Source organism: Monodelphis domestica, chromosome 2 (assembly GCF_027887165.1).
Source record: "Monodelphis domestica isolate mMonDom1 chromosome 2, mMonDom1.pri, whole genome shotgun sequence".
Taxonomy (NCBI): domain Eukaryota; kingdom Metazoa; phylum Chordata; class Mammalia; order Didelphimorphia; family Didelphidae; genus Monodelphis; species Monodelphis domestica.
In genome coordinates, this window is record NC_077228.1 from 283,739,587 (window position 1) to 283,762,014 (window position 22,428).

The 22,428-nt window shown below is 34.8% G+C and overlaps 1 protein-coding gene across 18 annotated transcripts in view; it reads right to left on the minus strand.

Annotated features, from left to right (window-relative positions):
• USP49 (ubiquitin specific peptidase 49) overlaps window positions 1-22,428 on the minus strand; it is a 166,384-nt gene that overhangs the window by 50,428 nt on the left and 93,528 nt on the right. For 6 of the 18 annotated variants that reach the window (XM_056818214.1, XM_056818227.1, XM_056818219.1 and 3 more), the window contains one exon: window positions 20,308-20,359. The gene's annotated coding sequence lies outside the window, so the exon portion shown is untranslated. The other 12 variants (XM_056818216.1, XM_056818215.1, XM_056818224.1 and 9 more) reach the window with 8 other exon arrangements.

A 22,428-nucleotide genomic window follows, 5' to 3' on the forward strand; every position in this document is an offset into this window, starting at 1 on the left:
AGATTGGATATAATTAAGGTTGGAAAGGAAATAATCAAGTGGGAAAAACTTTATAGCACATTTGTCTGATAAGTATCATTTTCAAGATCTATTTTAATAGAATTCAAACAAATAAGAGTAAAAGCCAATCTCTATATGATGAATGGTCAAAGACTATGAATAGGCAGGTAATTTTCAAAGGAAGAATTCCAAGCTATCAATAGCCAAATGAAAACATGTTCCAAATCACTAACTAGAGAAATGCAAGTAACTTTGAGGGTTCCACCTCAGAGATTGGCAAAGAGAGCTAAAATGGAAAATGACTACTGTTAGAAGAATTAGAGAAAACAGGTATATTAACATATTGTAGGTAGAGATGTGAATTTATCCAGCCATTCTGGAAAGCAATTTGGAACTATGCCTGCAAAGTTATTAAACTGCACATGTTCTTTACAAAACAGTACCTTTACAAAGTCTATATCCAAAAGAGAAGGAACCATATGTACAAAAATATTTGTAGTAGCTCTTTTCATAAATAACAAATCTAAAAGGATGCCCATCAACTGGGGAAATAGATGAACAAATTGTGTTATGGACGAAATGAATATCATTGTCTCAGAAGAAATTATAAGAGGAATAGTTTGAGATAAATCTGGAAAGACTAGTATAAAGTGATAAAAGTGATGAAGCAAGCTGAACCAAGAGAGTATAAAGAAGTTATTTAACAACACTGTTAAAGAAAAACATCTTTGAAAGACTTAAGAACTCTGATCAATGCCATGACTATCATGTTTTCAGAGAATCTATGATGAAGCAGGTTATCCAATGTCCTAACAGAGAGGGGGTAAACACAAAGAGCAGAGGCCCATTTTTGAACATGCATACTATATAGATTTGTTTTGCTTCACTGTGTCTTATTTGTTCAAAGGTTATTTTTCACTTTCTCAGTTTTTAATTGGAGGGAAGAGACAGATAAGTTAGCAACAGAAATGTATTCCCACCAAAAGAGGTCCACTGAAATGCACTGGATAGGGCAGGTATGGAGCTCAGTAGATAGAGTCAGGCCTGGAGATGAGAGGTCCTGGGTTCAAATTTGACCTCAGATATTTCCTACCTGTGAAATTCAGGGCAAGTCACTTAATCCACACTGCCTAGCCCTTACTGCTCTTCTGTCTTAACCAATACATGGTATTAATTGTAAGACAGATGGTAAGGGTTAAAAAAAAATGCATAGAAGATAACAGAAAAAAAAATTCAAAATAAAGTATAGATAAGCAGGACAGATTTGAAAATAATATATAGCACCTCACTATATATATATTTTTATACAGTTATGAAATAGATATTTATGGTTTCATATAGAATCCTCTTTCTGTGGGTGTTTAAGTTCAGGATTTTATAAAAAGCATAAATTATGAGGTATAACAGCTTTAATAGCAAGGCTGAAGCAAAAGCTTTAATTTGGAGAAAATATGAAAGATAAATTTGGGTGAAAACTCAATAGGATTATTAGTTGATTATATTATTACTTTTATAAAATCTTTAATAAATAAATCCAATCCCCAGAAATCTGGCACCTTCCATCATCTAAGCCTATAGTAATCCTGGAACTCAAAAAAGTCCCCAAAAACCAATATACCACCACCAAGAAAAACAGAAGGCATGAACTCCCAGTTTATGCCTACAGTTATGAAAAACCAGCTGATTTTTGACAGATTTTTGTGATAATAACTTCATTGTTCATAAAATGCTATTTTCAGATAAAAAATAACTGCAATTCTAACAAGAATGTGGTAGTAGAGGACACAATAGAAAGGGTTCAAAAAATGAGTTGGTTTTTTAAAAATTAACTTTTACCTGAAAATATCCAACACCTCCCTGAACCTCAGTGTCCTTATCACTAAAATGAAAGAAGAGAAATCAGACCAGATGATCTGTATGGTCCTTTCTTTCAGCTTGAGCATCTTGTAACCCTACAAATGGATACTCATAACTTTCCCATTTAAGTAGTGCAAGTTTTCCCTTGCACTGTAGATATAGATATAAAAAGTGGAAGATTTGGATGAATGTGTACTAGACCTAAGGTATCCCCCTTGAAGGGCTTTTCTTTATTTTTATTAAAATTCTTTTGTAATCATTTGTCTTTTTCCTCCAAAAGTGAAATGCAGAAAAAATACAACTATTTGAAGACTTCAGTTATTTGAGCTTATAGTCAAAATTTATGCCTTTTATTTTATTTTAAAATTTATTGTCTATTTACTGTTTTTTAAATTTAACTTATTAAGTTTATTTGGAGTTGTCTCCTATAAGTAATGGTAATTCTAATTCTTCATTTGGATGCATAATCTTAGTAAAACATAATGCATAAGGAGATATTTAAATACTAAAGCATGAGAAGAGAAGACTAATATCTCCATAAATGATTTCAGTATATAAGCATTTGCAAAGTGCCACAAGATTGTTATTGTTGTTTATTACAAGACTAAATATTACAAAAATTTGACTGGAAACAACAAACAGGGTTATCCTGCTATTTTCTATTTGTATGAAGATATTGAAAAGATATTTCTTGTTGCTGCCTGTTAAGGATCTGGGTCATATTAAGGAATAGTTGGCTTAATTATTGCAGCATGAAAGTAAGGAAGAAGCTAATGGAAAATCTCAGAACACAAAAAGAACCTGTTTGAGAATAGAGATCACATTCCTAAAGACAAAAGGTAGACTGCTGACACAATAATCTAAACACACTCAGTAAGCTTGTGTCTTGAGCAAATCAGACTGCCACAATCTCTGATCGGTCTTGGCAGTGCTTTCTTGAAAATGTAAGTTATCAATAACCACATAAAAAAACATTATTCTAATAATAAGAAATATGCAAATTAAATAACCCTGAGATTCTATTTCACACCCATCAGAGGCGATCATGATAAAAGGTTAAAATGGCAGTAATGAGGGCAGTGACATGTAAGTAGCAGTAAGCTAATGTACTATTTGGTTAAGTTGTGAATCAGTTCAGACATTTTAGAAAGCAGATTTGAACCGTGCCCACCAAGTTACCATACCCTTTGACCATAATAACATTACTAGCTGCATATCCCAAAGTAGTCAAAGATATAGAGAAAGGATCTAAATAGAAGCACTTCTTTTTCAACAAAGAACTGGTCACAATGTGGGTATCCATCAACTCAATAAATTATGACATATGAATGTAATAGAATATTATTGTACCTTAAGAAATTATGAGGGTACCAAAGTGGATAAAGAGCTGGTTTCAAAGCCAGAAAGATCTGGTTCAAGTTCTACCCTGATACACCCTGGGAAAACCTCTTAACACTGAATTGCAGAGGAACTGCAGACTTGCATTGATTGGTACAGGGAGTTTCCTTTCCTGAGATTTTCCCACACCAATGACATCACAGTTTTAGTCCTTTCAGAAATGATGGAGATGGATATGGAAAAACCAGGAGAAAAATGTAAATGATGACCACAATAATATAAAACAACTTTGAAAGGCTATAGAACTCCAAGTTAGTGCAATGATCAATCATGACTTTAGAACACCAGTGTCACTCACTTCTTGACGTATGCATGTCCTGGCCAATTTGTTAATTGTTTTGTGTGACTATATTTGTTAAGAGGAAAGAGTTTCTGCTTTTTTTGGAGTGAGGAGTGAGGAGTGAGTTCCTGGGTCATGATAGAGATAGATGAAAGAAAGAAGGAAAAGGAAGGAAGGAAGGAAGGAAGGAAGGAAGGAAGGAAGGAAGGAAGGAAGGAAGGAAGGAAGGAAGGAAGGAAGGAAGGAAGGAAGGAAGGAAGGAAGGAAGGAAGGAAGGAACAAACGGACAAATGAAGGGACGAATGAATGAAGGAAGAAAAGTGATATTTAGAAATACAGCTTTAAAAAAAACTATTCATTGCCACATTCAATCCTTTTTCTCTCTTTTTGCTTCTTGAAATACTCATGTTTGTTGTTGACTATTAAGTTCATAATAAAAAGGATAAGGAAAAAAATAGTACCTTTTGAAAACTTGTTTCAGCTCTATTTTCCTGGCAACAGGTTTCCCAATAGTGCCACAACCAAAATGGAATTAGCTAATTATGCTAAGATATTATAATGTAGCTTTCATGGCAGATAAATAATCTAAGAATTCCCAATGATCCCTAGATATTTTTTCTTTCTAGCAATACTAATGAAAGTCTTAGCTATAGCCTTAAACTTTATTATTAAATTGTGAAATATAGTAACAAATGCCATCTTTTCACTGTAATTTAGCTTTGCAGGGTGCTTGTATATGGAAAATGCCGATGGTAAAATGGGCTGGTAAGGCAAAAAGTTTCAAGGGATTGGTAAAATAAACAACAGACTGAAGCCATGTAGTGAAGCCACTAAGTTGGAAAGAATTATAACTGTAGACAAAACTAGCAGGGCAATAGGGTGAAAAGCTCTTCTCCTTTGCTCAACAAAGGTAGTTAGTGTCTTTCTTTTATTTTTTATTCCAAAATTTACTCTATTTACAAAGGGCTTTAAATGAATGCCTGCCCTTTGATCCAGCCATACCACTGCTGGGTTTGTGCCCCAAAGAGATCATACAAGAATATTCATAAGCAGTGCTCTTTGTGGGGGCAAAAAAATTGGAAAATGAGGGGGTGTCCATCAAATGGGGAATGACTGAACAAATTGTGGTATATGTTGGTAATGGAATATTATTGTGCTGAAAGGAATAAAGAAATGGAGGCATTCCATGTGAACTGGAACAACCTCCAGGAATTGATGAAGAGCAAAAGGAACAGAACCAGGAGAACATTGTACATAGAGGCACAATAGAATGCAATGGACATTTCTACCAGTAGCAATGCAATGACCCAGGACAAATCCAGAGGAACTTAGGAGAAAGAACACTATCCACATCCAGAGAAAGAACTGTGGAACCAGAAATGCAGAAGAAAAATATATGCTAAACCACATAATATGATAGGGATATAGTTAGGATTTTGATGTTAAAAGATCACTCTACTGCAAATATGAATAACATGGAAATAGGTTTTGAACAATGATACATGTATAACTCAGTGGAACTGCTTGTCAGCTTCAGGAGGGGGAAGAAGAACCAGGGAAAAATATTCTAAAAATAAAACAAACAAACAAAAAAACCCTGTTAAAAAATTACTCTATTTATATGGGAAATCTAATGTTGTGTAGGAAGAAACAGCAGTTAGACAAATTTGGCTGGAATTAGGCTGAGGAGGAGTCATGTAAAATAGGTCTAGACAGAAAACTTAGAACTTGATTGTGAAAAGATTTAAATGCCAACCAGCAATTTGTATTTTACACTAGACACAAGAGGGAGCCATTGAAGTTTTTTCAAGAAGGGGAGTGACACCTTGGGACTAGTCTTTTAGGATTATCAACTTGGCAGCAGAATGGATCAGAATGTGGATGAATAACAAAAGGAAAAAACTGGAATCAAGGAGACTAATTAGAAGGGTACTGGAGTACTCGGTGGGTGAGCTATTCAAACTTGAACTAGAAAGGGGCAGAACAAGAGAAATTGTAGAAGTAGAATAGTCAGGACTTGGGCAAACTTCAACAACATGGAAATAGGTTCAGATCAAGGGCACATGTAAAACCCAGTGGAATTACGCATCAGCTACAGGATGGGTGGGGGGAGGGGAAGGACGGAAAGAATAGGATTCTTGTAACCAAGGAATAATGTTCTAAATTGACTAATTAAAAAAAAAAAAGAATAGTAAGGACTTGGAAAATAAAATTACTTAAGTGGGAGTGGGGGTGAGTAAGGGATAATTGACTCCAGGATGATCAGAAGTAAGGAAGTACCTTTGACAGAAATAAGGAAAAAGAGATGTTTTTCAGGGAAGAAAATGAATTCTGTTTTTGATAGACAATGTAGTTAGAGAATTCTGAGGAATGTCTAATTGGAGATGTTCAAAAGGCAATTAGTAATAGAAGATTGGAGTTTGAGAGAGACGAGAGCTGAATATATATAGAGTGGGGAGTTGTCTACATAGAAATGAAAATTGAACACCTGGCAATTAAATAGTTCAAAGGAGAGAGAGAAGACAGTCGAGGGCAGAGGTGAAAGTTCTAGGGTATATTCACCCATAGAGGGTCAAAACATGGAGGATAGAATAGTCAACAGTGTAAAATGCTGCATAAAGGTCAAAGAGAATGAGGATTAAGAAAAGGCTGTTTGGAAAGAAGGCAGGAGTGGCAAATATGATATCTGATAAAGCCAAAGCAAAAATAGACCTGATCAAAAGCGATAGGGAAGGTAATTATATTTTGTTAAAAGGGACTTTAGATAATGAGGAAATATCACTAATCAACATGTAGGCACCAAATAATATAGCACCCAAATTTCTAATGGAGAAACTAGGAGAATTGAAGGAAGAAATAGACAGTAAAACCGTATTAGTGGGAGACTTGAACCAACCATTATCAAATTTAGATAAATCAAATCAAAAAATAAATAAGAAAGAGGTAAAAGTGAACGAAATCTTAGAAAAATTAGAATTAATAGACATATGGAGAAAAATAAATAGGGATAAAAAGGAATACACCTTCTTCTCAGCACCACATGGCACATTCACAAAGATTGACCATACATTAGGTCACAAAAACATGGCACACAAATGCAGAAAAGCAGAAATAATAAATGCAGCCTTTTCAGACCACAAGTAAATAAAAATAACGATCAGTAATGGTACATGGAAAACCAAATCAAAAACTAATTGGAAACTAAACAATATGATACTCCAAAATCGTTTAGTTAGAGAAGAAATCATAGAAACAATTAATAATTTCATCGAGGAAAATGACAATGGCGAGACATCCTTTCAAACCTTTTGGGATGCAGCCAAAGCGGTAATCAGAGGTAAATTCATATCCCTGAGTGCATATATTAACAAACTAGGGAGAGCAGAGATCAATCAATTGGAAATGCAAATGAAAAAACTCGAAAGTGACCAAATTAAAACCCCCCAGCAGAAAACCAAACTAGAAATCCTAAAAATTAAGGGAGAAATTAATAAAATCGAAAGTGATAGAACTATTGATTTAATAAATAAGACAAGAAGCTGGTACTTTGAAAAAACAAACAAAATAGACAAAGTATTGGTCAATCTAATTAAAAAAAGGAAGAAAAGCAAATTAACAGCATCAAAGATGAAAAGGGGGACATCACCTCTGAGGAAGAAGAAATTAAGGCAATCATTAAAAATTACTTTGCCCAATTATATGGCAATAAATATACCAATTTAAGTGATATGGATGAATATATACAAAAATACAAACTGCCTAGACTAACAGAAGAGGAAATAGAATTCTTAAATAATCCCATATCAGAAAATGAAATCCAAAAGGCCATCAAAGAACTTCCTAAGAAAAAATCCCCAGGGCCTGATGGATTCACCAGTGAATTCTATCAAACATTCAGAGAACAGTTAATCCCAATACTATATAAACTATTTGACATAATAAGCAAAGAGGGAGTTCTACCAAACTCCTTTTATGACACAAACATGGTACTGATTCCAAAACCAGGCAGGTCAAAAACAGAGAAAGAAAACTATAGACCAATCTCCCTAATGAATATAGATGCAAAAATCTTAAATAGGATACTAGCAAAAAGACTCCAGCAAGTGATCAGAAGGGTCATCCACCATGATCAAGTAGGATTTATACCAGGGATGCAGGGCTGGTTCAATATTAGGAAAACCATCCACATAATTGACCACATCAACAAGCAAACCAACAAGAACCACATGATTATCTCAATAGACGCAGAAAAAGCCTTTGATAAAATACAACACCCATTCCTAATAAAAACACTAGAAAGCATAGGAATAGAAGGGTCATTCCTAAAAATAATAAACAGTATATATCTAAAACCATCAGCTAATATCATTTGCAATGGGGATAAACTAGATGCATTCCCAATAAGATCAGGAGTGAAACAAGGATGCCCATTATCACCTCTATTATTTGACATTGTACTAGAAACACTAGCAGTAGCAATTAGAGAAGAAAAAGAAATTGAAGGCATCAAAATAGGCAAGGAGGAGACCAAGTTATCACTCTTTGCAGATGACATGATGGTCTACTTAAAGAATCCTAGAGATTCAACCAAAAAGCTAATTGAAATAATCAACAACTTTAGCAAAGTTGCAGGATACAAAATAAACCCACACAAGTCATCAGCTTTTCTATATATCTCCAACACAGCTCAGCAGCAAAAACTAGAAAGAAATCCCATTCAAAATCACCTTAGACAAAATAAAATACCTAGGAATCTACCTCCCGAGACAAACACAGGAACTATATGAACATAACTACAAAACACTCACCACACAACTAAAACTAGACTTGAGCAATTGGAAAAACATTAACTGCTCATGGGTAGGACGAGCCAATATAATAAAAATGACCATCCTACCCAAACTTATTTATCTATTTAGTGCCATACCCATGGAACTCCCAAAAAATTTCTTTACTGATTTGGAAAAAACCATAACAAAGTTAATTTGGAATAACAAAAGATCAAGGATATCCAGGGAAATAATGAAAAAAAAACACAAATGAGGGGGGCCTAGCAGTCCCAGACCTCAAACTATATTACAAAGCAGCAGTCATCAAAACAATTTGGTACTGGCTAAGAGACAGAAAGGAGGATCAGTGGAATAGACTGGGGGCAAGTGACCTCAGCCAGACAGTATACGATAAACCCAAAGATCCCAGGTCTTGGGACAAAAATCCACTATTCGATAAGAACTGCTGGGAAAATTGGAAGACAGTGTGGGAGAGATTAGGAATTGATCAACACCTGACACCCTATACCAAGATAAGTTCAAAATGGGTGAAAGACTTAAACATAAAGAAGGAAACCATAAGTAAATTGGGTAAACACAGAATAGTATACATGTCAGACCTTTGGGAGGGGAAAGACTTTAAAACCAAGCAAGACATAGAAAGAATCACAAAATGTAAAATAAATAATTTCGACTACATCAAATTAAAAGGCTTTTGTACAAACAAAACCAATGTAACTAAAATCAGAAGGAAAACAACAAATTGGGAAAAAATCTTCATAGAAACCTCTGACAAAGGTTTAATTACTCAAATTTATAAAGAGCTAAATCAATTGTACAAAAAATCAAGCCATTCCCCAATTGATAAATGGGCAAGGGACATGGATAGGCAGTTTTCAGAAAAAGAAATCAAAACAATTAATAAGCACATGAAGAAGTGTTCTAAATCTCTCATAATCAGAGAGATGCAAATCAAAACAACTCTGAGGTATCACCTCACACCTAGCAGATTGGCTAACATGACAGTTATGGAAAGTAATGAATGCTGGAGGGGATGTGTCGAAGTAGGGACATTAATTCATTGCTGGTGGAGTTGTGAACTGATCCAGCCATTCTGGAGGGCAATTTGGAACTATGCACAAAGGGCGATAAAAGAATGTCTACCCTTTGATCCAGCCATAGCACGGCTGGGTCTGTACCCCAAAGAGATAATGGACAAAAAGACTTGTACAAAAATATTCATAGCTGCGCTCTTTGTGGTGGCCAAAAATTGGAAAACGAGGGGATGCCCATCAATTGGGGAATGGCTGAACAAATTGTGGTATATGTTGGTGATGGAATATTATTGTGCAAAAAGGAATAATAAAGTGGAGGAATTCCATGGAGACTGGAACAACCTCCAGGAAGTGATGCAGAGCGAGAGGAGCAGAATCAGGAGAACATTGTACACAGAAACTAATACACTGTGGTATAATCGAACGTAATGGACTTCTCCATTAGTGGCAGTGTAATAATGTCCCTGAACAATCTGCAGGGATCTAGGAGAAAAAACACTATCCATAAGCTGAGGACAAACTGAGGGAGTAGAAACACCGAGGAAAAGCAACTGCCTGACTACAATGGCTGAGGGGACATGACAGAGGAGAGACTCTAAATGAACACTCTAATGCAAATACTAACAACATGGCAATGGGTTCGAATCAAGAACACATGTGATACCCAGTGGAATCACGCGTCGGCTATGGGGGGGGGGGTGGGAGGGAGGAAAAGAAAATGATCTTTGTCTTTAATGAATAATGCATGGAAATGATCAAATAAAATACTATTTAAAAAAAAAAGAAAAGAAAAGAAAAGGCTGTTTGCTTTAGCAAATGAGACCATTGGTAACCCTGGAAAGAGCTGTTTCAGACTAATAGTGGGATTGGAAGAGAAAAAAATAGAAGAGGTTGAGAAGTGAATGAGATGACTATATGTGTATAATGGATATTATATTTCTTGTCTTCTCAATGAGTGGGGGGAAAGGGGAACAAGAGAATGGGAACTGAAAATAAAAATATAAAATGAGAGAAAGGAATAATCGGTAAGGAAGTAGAGGAATTAATCTTTTTCTAGAAAGTTTAATTATTAAAAAGGAGATGATATAGATCTTGAGAGGATGATAGTGGGGAGTAAAGGAGAGGGAAGGAGAGAGAGATGAAGAAAGTACAGAAGGGAGAGAGAGAATGAGCAAGATAGAAGATTGAATAATTTGAGGGGATGAACTCCTAGAGAAGATAGAATAGGATGGAATTCAATGCCCTTGTCCTTGTCCTTTTTAGCTTTAATGCAATCTCCATTCACTCTGGAGCTTTACTCATGTCAGAAAGTGTATGTTGCCCGACACATTTCTCCTCACCAGCAGAAATAAGCTTATTCATCTTGAGTAGGTAAAGTGGAACTGCAGGTCCTCTTAGTATTGTTTTCCCAGCTCACAACCAGAAAATAATAAGCGCCAAACATCTAGTAAGTAAAACTTTCATCAAAAAAAAAAAAAGCCAGAAACATCTCTATATTGCCAAGAATCTTCTGAAACAACTGTAAAAGGTTGAATGAACTACCTACCTAAAGTCCCACTCTTTTTAACCATCTTCTAACTCACAGGTAAAAACAAAACAAAACAAAACAAAACAAAACTGACAAGTTTCGAGTTCTGGCTGATGTAGATTCCTTCCAGACCACTCAGTGTGAACCCTCTATAGCCAAGAACAAGTGGAAAACAATGATCTTGCCTAGGGTAAAAATGGAGATTTGAACCCCAGACTTCAAGTCCCAGAAGTCCTTGGGAACTTCCCAGAATGTTTTGTAACCTCACCTGAATTTTCACCTGGGCAGAGAACAGAAATTGCATTTAGGCTGACTCTCCGCCTACTTTGGATCTCTCTCTCCCTGCTTCCACTTCCAAGCACACATGTCTCTCAAGATGTAATGTAAGTGAAATTGAATGGGCCTTTCAACCCTCTTAGCCACGTGCTTTCTATATTCGTATTTTCTTTATTTCTTAATCTTTAATAAACCTCATAAAATATAATACTTTTAGCAGAGAAACTAATTTTAACTGCTACATTAGCTATTCTTTAGAGTACAACTGCAAAGGAATGAAGAAGACTTTTTAATGCAGGGCTAGTTAGAAGGGGCCTATAAACCCAATTGCATTCTTCAGGAAGGGTTTACATAGGGCAGACATTCAAATAGGTTTTTTCCTCTCCTCACAATTGAAGGAGACTACATAAAGTTCTGTGGCAGTTGAAGAAAAAGTCTAAATGACCAAAAAATGAGGAAACAAAAGTTGCATAAAAGCCCAGCTCTCAAACAAATAAGTAAATAATAAGACTCAAAAGCAAAAAGAAAATGAGCTGTCTAGGAAAGTCACAACATAATGAGTATGTTTTAAGAAAAGCAAACAAAAGGGCTTTAAGATAAAAGAAAGCAAAATAATAAATTACATATATATTCCCTAGCAATAATGGAACACTAAAAAAAAGTTCAAAAGAGAAATAAAACATTCAAAATTGAATAGAATAAGCATGGAAATTAGGTCATAAATGAGAATTTTTAAAAAAAAGGCAAATAATAGGGTCAACAACTTTAAATATACAATGAAGAATCTCTCCAAAATAGTCAAGGCTCTGAAAAAGAGAATGACTTCAAAACAAAGTCAATCAGAAAATTTGGCCGAGGAAGATCAAAAAGACAACTTTGAAAAAACACACAAGATGAGAATTCTATACAAGTTCAAGTGACTAACTTTAAAAACTGAGATAACTAAGGGATTATAAGTTTCCCAGAAAAAAACAATACATTGAAAAGCATAAAGGCTACCATATAGAAGGAATAATAACACCACACGGAAAATTTAAAAACAACACTGCAAAGTATGTGATTAATCCACCAAATATCAATGCAGAAAAATTTCTGGTTGAAACTTCAAAAGTGTGTACTTTAGTTTTAGAATTTCAATACCAAATAACAAATTTTGTAGACACCCATGAGAAAGAAGTTATTTTAAAAAAATGTTTTTAAACTCTTACTTTCCGTTTTAGAATCAATACTGTGTATTGGTTCCAAGGCAGAAGAGTGGTAAGGGCTAGGCAATGGAGGTTAAATGACTTGCCCAGGGTCACATAGTTGGGAAGTGTCTGAGGCCAGATTTGAAAGTATCTAAATTACTGTTCCAAATTAGAAGTGAGCAAAACATTCAGCTTTCAAACACTCTAAACAAAGAAAATAGAAGAAATGTAAATAACAAGTCAAGAAAAGACCTTGCTAATTCTTATGTAAAGTAAGATAAATATTATTTTAAACATTTCTTCAAGAATTAAAGGAAAGATATCACCTCACACCTAGCAGATTGGCTAATGTGACAGCAAAGAAAAGTAATGAATGATGGAGAGGATGTGGCCAAGTAGGGACATTAATTCATGGGGGCGGGGGGGTAGGGGTTGTAAATTGATCCAACCATTCTGGAGGGCAATTTGGAACTATGCCCAAAAGGCCATAAAAGACTGTCTGCTCTTTGATCTAGCTATAGCACTGCTGGGTTTGAGATAATAAGGAAAAAGATATGTGCAAGAATATTCATGGCTGCGCTCTTTGTGGTGGCAAAAAATTGGAAAATGAGGGGATGCCCTTCAATTAGGGAATGGCTGAACAAATTGTGGTATATGTTGGTGATGGAATACTATTGCGCTCAAAGGAATAATAAAATGGAGGAATTCCATGGAGACTGGCACAACCTCCAGGAATTGATGCAGAGTGAGAGGAGCAGAACCAGGAGAACATTGTACACAGAGACTGACACACTATGGTACAATCGAACGTAATGGACTTCTCCATTAGTGGCAATGCAGTGACCCTGAATAACTGAACCTATGAGAAAAACTACTGTCCACATCCAGAGGAAACACGTGGGAGTAAAAACACCAAAGAAAAACAACTGCTTGAATACATGGGTCAAAGGGATATGGTTGGGGATATAGACTCTAAATGAATATCCTAGTATAAACAACAACATGGAAATAGGTTCTGATCAAGGACACCAATAATACACAATGAAATTGTGTTGGTTGTAGGAAGAGTGGGTGGAGGGGAGGGAGGAAAATAATATAATTCTTATAACCAAGGAATAATGTTCTAAATTGACTAAATAAACTTATTCAAATGGAAAAAGATTTAAGGAGAGCTTAAAAAAAGTCAAGAGAAAGAAAAAGAATTAAAGTTCATAAAGTTAAAATCCACACACTGTGTGTGTGGGGGGGAGGGAGGTTGGGGGGGGGGGTGTGGTGTGTGTGTGTCTCCCCATCTCACTGGGAGGGAAGAAGGTAGGAGGCAAGAGGAAGAGGAAAGCCAGTACTCCTACCTGGCCTGAATATAATTAAGACAAGGGACTGCAATTTCTCCATTTTCTCAATGAGCATAGGGAAGGACTATGGGAGAGTAAGGTAAAAACAGAAGAGGGACCAATATAGGTGGGAAAAGAAGGCTGGTCTCATCCTAAAAACAGGAAATAAAATATGCCATTAAAACATTCCCAGGGAATATGGGTGGAGGAGATTTTGTTCAATCTAGGGTTGTATTTCTTAGAATTGCATCCCACACCAAATGAAACTGGATATATGGACAGAGATTCAGAAGTAGTTACTTTTTAAGTGGAATAACTAAATGACTATTTTGACTTGCACAAGGCAAATGCTCACGCAGAGGTCAAAAGAAGCAATAAAAGGACACTCTTGAGGTCTCTGAAGAACTTTAGCATTAATTGTGAGACATGAGATCTTGCTACAGGTCCTCCCAGCTTTGCATGCCCACATCAAAGATGGCACTGTGCTCCACGAGCAAAATGGGATCACAGTAGCACAAAGGAAACCCAGTATGTGCAAATCTAGAGACTATTGTGCCTGACCTGTGGTAGTCTTCCGTGCTCTCATTGGACTGATCAGCCATAGCCGAACACACTGTACCCTGACCCCAACATCATGATGTCATTGGTCGTATGAAGGACGAACAAGTGGCCACTGTAAAGACAGAAGATCACCTTGGCCCTCATGACTCAGGATATAGAGTAATTTCCACCATAAAACACTATTTCCTTCATAAATTTATATTTCTAGTACAAATAGCAGAAGGCTCCATAAAAACAGCAAATAAATCAAAGGAATAAAAATGTAAATAAAAATAAGGGATACAGGTAGAATACATAAATGTACTAAGATATAGCAAAGGAAAAGAAGAATAAGCCAAAACTTTTATTCTCCAAAAGTCCTACTTTCCAAGAAGGACGCAGGAGAATATTGAAGGAATATGTAAACAGGAGAACATAAATGGAAGAGAATTCAGAATAGACTAGAAAGTATAGGAATAAGGAAGAGGGATAAAGTAAAAGGATATTTCTTGGGAACGAGGTCACAAATGTAAGTAACTGGGGCAGCTAGGTAGCACAGTAGATAGAGCACCATGCCTGGAGTTGGGAAGACCTAGGTTCAAATTTGACCTCAGACATTTCCTGAGTATGTGTCCCTCATAAAGTCACCTAATTCTAAAACTTGCCACTCTTCTGCCTTGATTAAAATTTGTACTAAGGCAGAAGGTAAGGGTTTAAAAAAACAAACAAAAACTAGATGTATGTAACTCAGGTTAAAAGGTTGGAGGGGGATGGGACACAGATAAGAACTTTGACCACATGGATAGGCAAAGTAATTAGGGGTAGGAGAGCCTGAGGTAAACAAGTGATCAGAAAAGCTAAAAATCAATATATCACTCATAGTGATGCACATTTTAAAAATAAAATTTTGGCAAAAAAACTATGGTTAGGTATATTTTAAAAAATAATTCCTAGCCAACATGGATTTATACCAAGGATGCAAAGATGGTTCAAAATTAAAGCAATTAGCAAAATTAATTGCATAAAAACAAATCAATCAATATGACTATATTAAAATATGCTTAAATATTTGCTGAAAACCCCCACTTATTTATGATAAAACCACTGAAAAGCAAAGGCACAGAAGAACTGTTTTTTAATATGATAATAAAGTATAGGTGTAAAAGTAAAAGTAATCTTTTGTAATGTAGAAATAATATATGTCCAGTAAATATAGGTAAAGCAAGGCTGCCCTTCCCCTTTTCCAGATTATTCATTGACACATTTTTAAAAAATGTTAGTGATAGCAATAGGCCAAAAGAAAGATAAAGTACATACAGTGGCAAAGAGGAAATAAAATTATCCCTGTTTGCAGATGACATGATGGTTTACATATAGAATTCTAGGGAATCAAAGAAATATGACAATAGCTTTGAAAAAGTTAGCAGTAACAAAAATTAGGAAGAAATGACAGAGAAAGCTCATTAAAATAACTACAAAATGCATAAAATATCTGAATTAGGTTACCAATATAAATTCAAAATGCTTTTAAAGTTACAAAATACTTTTTTTTTTCTCAAAAATAAAGGCTTGGGGATAGCTGGGTAGCTCAGTGGATTGAGAGTCAGACCCAGAGATGGGAGGTCCTGGGTTCAAATCGGACCCCAGACACTTCCTAGCTGTGTGACCCTGGGCAAGTCACTTAACCCCCATTACCTAGCCCTTACCACTCTTCTGCCTTGGAACCAATACCCAGTATTGATTACAAGATGGAAGGTAAGGGTTAAAAAAATAATAAAATAAATTCTTGAATAATTGAAGGGTTATATACATACAAGATATATATAGTGTTAAAAAGAGTTAATCCTCCATGGAAAGCACCTAATAATGGTTTAAAGTTAATTTGGTCACTCAGAAAAAAAATGTTTAAACCAGCATATTATACCACATACTGTAATCAAGTTCCAAATGGCTATATAACCTAAATATAAGTGATACTATTTAAAAAAAAGAGGAAAATGTACTTCCCATAGTCATGCCCAGGAGAAGGATTCTTAACCAAATAAGGGAGAGAAATGATTTTTTTTCAAACTCACAAAATTTTTAAAAGCTTTTGCACAAACAAAATCAGTTATCATAAAAAGAGAAACCAATAACTGGGAAAATATTTGCATCAAATATCTCTGGTAATAAAAAGACTAGTTATCCAAGAAATATAGATTAATAAATAAAAAGATTAAAGAGTCTCTTAAAAATTAAAAAAATTATCAATAATTTTATGAAAACAGTTCCAAATTAATAAGAAAACTACAAATAAAAATACCCTTCATACTTGGCAAATTGACAAGGAGGACAAAAGATAAAAATAGTCAATGCTGGAGAAGCTATCTTTTAAAAAGGGACACCAATATACTATTGGGAAAGCTGTGAATTGGTTTCATGAATCTTGAGGACAATTTGGGAATTCCATGAAAACATTCACTAAACTGTTTAAATTCTTTGATTCAGACATACTACTACTACTGAACATAGTCCTTAAGAAAATAAATGACAGAAAAATCTATATATATACCAAAGTAGCAATTTTTGTGATGGCAAAAAGTATGTGCCATCAAAATAAGAAATAGTTAAAGTGTAGTAAGTGAATGTCATGAAATATTATAATATCATAAGAAATAACAAATGGTTATTTGTTATTAAGGAAAAACTGTGACCCTAGACAAATCATTATCCTCTCTCTGCCATGGTTTCCTCACCTGTAAAATGGGGATAATAATAGCACTGACCTCTTAAGGTTGTTGGGAGATTAAATGAGATATTTGTAAAGCACTAGGATAAATGTTAGCTATGATGTAATTGATTTATCTTCCATCTTTTGGAATGAAGTAGAGGACTATTGGTGTCAAATGTTAAATGTATTGTCAGATATAACTAGATCTTCAACTAGTTTTCCTTAACTATTTTTCTTTGCTACAAGGGAGGGTTTAATAGCAGGGAAGAATATATGTACATATATATATGTATGTATGTGTATGTATATACACACATATGTATATATATAAAAATTATTGTGAGGTAAAAACATATGGCTAATGTATTACTAAGTAATTTTATAGTCGACAAAACAAAATTATAATTATTTCTGCCTCAGACCTACTAAACTAGTTAAATATTTCCCTATCAGTTTACGATAAAGTTAGTGACCATGATGCAGAGGTAATAATTCTATGATAAATAGAGCATGAAACAAAGGCTCTGGGAACTGAACTTACCATTAATTAGGTATGTGTTTGGGGATAAAACACTATAGGTTTACTGAATGCACATTCAGACAGCATCTGTGTTTAGCGTTTTTCTTGAGAAGATTTTACCATGGAAGACTTACTTAAGTCTAAAATATAAAGCATTTGAGCTCTCCTCAGCCCTCTCTGAGCCTTTTTTTTTTCCTCAATGAAATGAAGCTAGGATTAGATTAGGTTGACAGATCCCAGGCAGTTCTGACATTTTGTGACATCTATGCACTTAAGGTTATCATAACAAACCATGTGAAGTAAAACAACTGCTCACTGTCAAAATTTAGTGATTTCCATTTTGTATATTTATTTACATAACATTTTTATCATGTTTTTCTAGAATTAGTCAGAAGAGCACAGGCTATCTTTCTTCCTGAACAACTAAAAACTCAATTCATTTGCTGATTTTAAGCATACTAAGTATTACTAAACAGCAGTACTTTCAGCTACTTATTTCTCTGTTCTCCATTCTCAGGCTACTGAAGGCAGGTAGGCTAAACTGGTATAACATTCTTGAAGACGACACTCAACTTCAAATAAGAGAAATCATGGCGGCAGTCCTGCTACTGAAATGCAACAGTGAAAGACCAGTTGACTTTGGCCATAGAAGCAGTTTGATGAATTAAGCTGTGAACTCTACACTTCATTTGTTCCCTAACCCTTTTTGCCTTAATCTTTTATAAACCAAATTCTTAAAAGAAATTCTTAAAGTTATATGATTATATTTTTAATATAGGGATAAAGTACTGTATAGGAATGACCCTGGATTCATAGATCTCAATCAGAAATTAAAGGGCAGAGGTTGTAGCAGAGAAATTTGAAGAAATAAAGAGATTAACAGATTATCTACCACCCACAGTTGGATCCTAAAAGAGTAAATGGGAAGACATATAACTTGGATATAAGAATTTAATGATCTTGTTGATTTTTCTTCTCTATAGAAGAAAAGCACAAGAAAGAGCAGAGCTTTTAAGAAGGTGATAGTATTATTTGCTTTTCTTTAAGACTATACCTAACCAAAAAAGAAATGTAGCTATTTTGATTCACATAAAAAGTAACACAAGAATACTGAGGTATATTATTGACCTTAGATCAATTGTTCATTTCACTTTCAATTATCATTCGATATTTGGAATTTCAGTAGTGTAAAACAATGTAGAAAAGGGTGACAAACCCAACTGGAACTACTAACTTTTAAACTACACACATTTATCCTACCTGGTCAACAGAGGGAAGCAAAGTAGGTCTTTAGAAGTGTACCTGTCCTCTGTCCTGAAGCTAGAGTTGAATTTTAGACACTGGTTGGAAGTCAGTGTTCCTAGAAGCCTTGTCAGTTTCCAGAACCAACCAATCAACAATAACAAAAAATGAAAAAAATACTCACCAATGACAAGCAAACATATGAAATCAGTAGACACATGATGTAATAGTGGTAAATTTTTACTGGTCCTTGTTTTGTTAACTCTATCAAGCTAACTTTAGGTATTACTTCTTCTAGGTCAGTGGCAGGTTTAGTTTTGTTGTGGTACAGATTAGACATTAAACACATTCTAAAAATACTAAACTTATCTTTTTCCCAGAAGAAATTTTAAAAAGTAGAAGGCCATTATTAGCCCCTCTGAAAATCTCACCAATGCTTTCAGGAAAATGTCCTTCATGGAGACAGAATTGGTTGGAATGAGGTGGGAATATAGCTATATTGCTATGACTGAGAAATATGAAAGTTCAGACTTTTTTGTTTTAAGAGTGAGATCAGGATCCTTTTGTAGATTTCATCCTCTGGGCATCTTAAACTAGTAACTTGGTAGATAAAATGACTAAAAACCAAAAGAATCTTTACTTCCAGATATTATCCTAAATATACCTTCTTTTTTTTTTTGGTCCATAAAGATTTTTTTTTTAATTAAAAATTTCCCAAAGCATAAGCAGATTGCTTCTAAAGATAATCATGCTTGAAACTATAGTAGTCCAATGCAAAGCTCAAGGCCTTCCTAGTAGGTGGAACAATTGTCATGCTACAGGCTCCACAGTTAATATGGAATTTAACTGACAGCTTAAAGCCTAGGGAAAATTGCATAAAGGCAAGCCAGAAGAGGTGCTCCTTAAAGACATAACCCATTTCAATATAGCCTTTGCAGCTTGCAGCTAAATACAGATCTATCAGAAACACTGTTCTATCATTCAGTTGCTTAAGAGAGATAAGCTTAGGCCTGAATTAAACACCACAAAAGTCTTAGAAAAACACATTCTGTACTCTTCATTTTCCTAAGGAATAATGCTGTTTTTATATCTCTCTGTTTTTAAAGACTAGTATTATCACTATGAGGGAGATCTACATGATAATAGGCTGCCAAAGACTATCTAAGTCTGTCTGTTCCAGCTGCTGCTATATTCCCTATGTGAAGTCACAATCCTCTAACTAATGAGATCACTGGTTGCTGTAGAAATAATTATACAGTCATTAGTAAACAATTACAAACTTACTATTAAAAGAAAAATAATTATAAATCTATTGCTAAAATTCCCTAAAATAAAGACCTAGGCAATAACCTAAAAAAAACAGGTGATGACCGCACCTGAATCAGAATACATTGTCAAGCAAAGCAAGTTGTAACATATGCCCTACTGTAACTATAAGAAAATTCCAACCCTCTTATATCAAAATCTTCCCCAATAATAATAGCAACAACTCTCATATATATAGTACTCCTCAGTTTACCATATGTTTTTCTCACAACACAGTGAAATAGGAGGCAGTACTGAATTTGGAGTGAAAAAGACTTGCATTCACATCCCAGCTCTGTTACTTACTACCTGGGTAACCTTGGGAAAGTCAGTTCAGCTTGCTGGGCCTCAGTTTCCTCATCTGTAAAAAAATTAAAAAAAAATTTTAATGAAGGGGAAAGACTAGATGACCTCTACATATGGATCTGCCTAATGTTCAATGCTGTGATACTGATATTATCTCCCCTTTATAGATGAAGGAACTTGAGGTTCAGAGAAAACAAATGACAGAACAAAAGGACTAGAACTCATCTCTTAACTTTGAGTATTGTTTTCTGCCACTACTTCAGTGCCTTTTCTGATGCAGTATTACCACTTTATACAGTTTTGTTCACAGAGACTTTTAAAATTTTCACATTATTTTATTTACTTTTTTTAGAATATTTTTCCATGGTTACATGATTCATGTTCCCTCCCCCTCCCCTCTTTTCTTCCCCCTTCTGGAGCTGACAAGCAATTCCATTGGTTTATTCGTCTTATTACTCAAAACCTATTTCTATATTATTGATATTTGTAATAATCTTTTAAAACCACAACCCCAAACTATATACCCATGTAACCAAGTTGTTCACAGAATCTTAAAAGAAAACAAACAAAAATGTATGATAAATAAAAACTGAAAAATAAAGGCTTATTTTTCATCAGTTTAAAAGAAAACACTGATTAAATAGCCAGTGTGAATCATTTGGTATTGAAGAGATAAATAAAAACTGAAAAATAAAGGCTTATTTTTCATCAGTTTAAAAGAAAACACTGATTAAATAGCCAGTGTGAATCATTTGGTATTGAAGAATATGAACAAACAAAAGTTTGGGGATAATCATTTAACATTATTTTGTGAGTATTGACAAAGAGTATCTTTTGTAAACTTTGGGGACAAATTTGGACATGGTTAAATTATTTTTTTAGATGACAGAAAAAAACTATTATTTTTATTAGGCTTTATTTTCCTCTTCAAAGAGAAGCAGCAGTTAGTGACTGGGAAAAGAGAAGGAAGAAAGAGAAAACTCACATTTTTATAGTACTTTTAAGTTTTACAAAGTGATCAATTAAGTTTCCAATAAAGCAAAAGGAGGATTCTTCAAACCAAAAGCATAGTTCATTCCAGTCATCTTTTAAAAGAAACCAATTCCACAGGAAATTCAGGTTCTCAACTGAGGGGGACAGATGTTGCTATAGCTATATCAGCTAACATTTTTCAAAACTCACAGAAGGCAGACTAAGAGCTTAGACTACAAATGTGTAATTGTAATTTGTTGTTCGTTCATTTTTCAGTTGTGTCTGACTCCTCAATGCCCCACTTAGGGTTTTCTTGGTATAGATCCCAGAGTGGTTTGCCATTTCCTTCTCCAGCTCATTTTGCAAATGAGGAAACTGAGGCAAATGGGGTTTAGTGTTTTACTCAGGTTCACACAGCTAACAAGTATCTGAGGCAAAGGACATCTAGGTGGCTCAGTGGACAGAAAGTCAGGCCTGGAAATAATAAGTACTGGGTTCAAATCTGACCCCTTACTAATTTTATGGTAGTCTTAATGCTACTCTTCTATGGTGTAATGTTTCTTCTAGGAAAGTTACTCATCTGGGTTACTTGTGGGTTTATTCTTCCCTGAAGACCAACCCCTGATGTCCAAAACTATTACTTATAAAAGTTGCCCTCTTGTGACTTGACTCATTAGGCCTATTCCCTGGTAGGTGATATTTTCTAGGTGAGTAGCTATATTTCAAGACATCATTATGACTGATGAAGGGAAGGAAAGAAGAGAGAAATTTTTTCTCCAGAGGAAGGAACAACTTTTTCTCAAGGGCTCAGTTCTATTTCTATATTGCTCTCCTTTTGATTTCCAGAGTTCCTTATCTCCTACCTTAACTTTAAGGGCCAGCAGATCCTGGCTGATTGTTTAGAGGAAGAACTACAGCACAGTACAGTGAAAAGACCATTGGATTTGGAGGTCAAGGAATTAGGTTATCAGTCCCCACTCTATAATTTAGTAGCTGTGCCATTATCTTGAAAAAGTAATTTAATTTCTTTGGGTCTCAAGTTTCCCCACCTATAAAATGAAGGGGTTGGATTATATGACTGTTAGGTCCCCTTTAGCTCTAAATGTATAATTCAAAGAAATAACATATATTGCATTTTAACAAAAAACTATA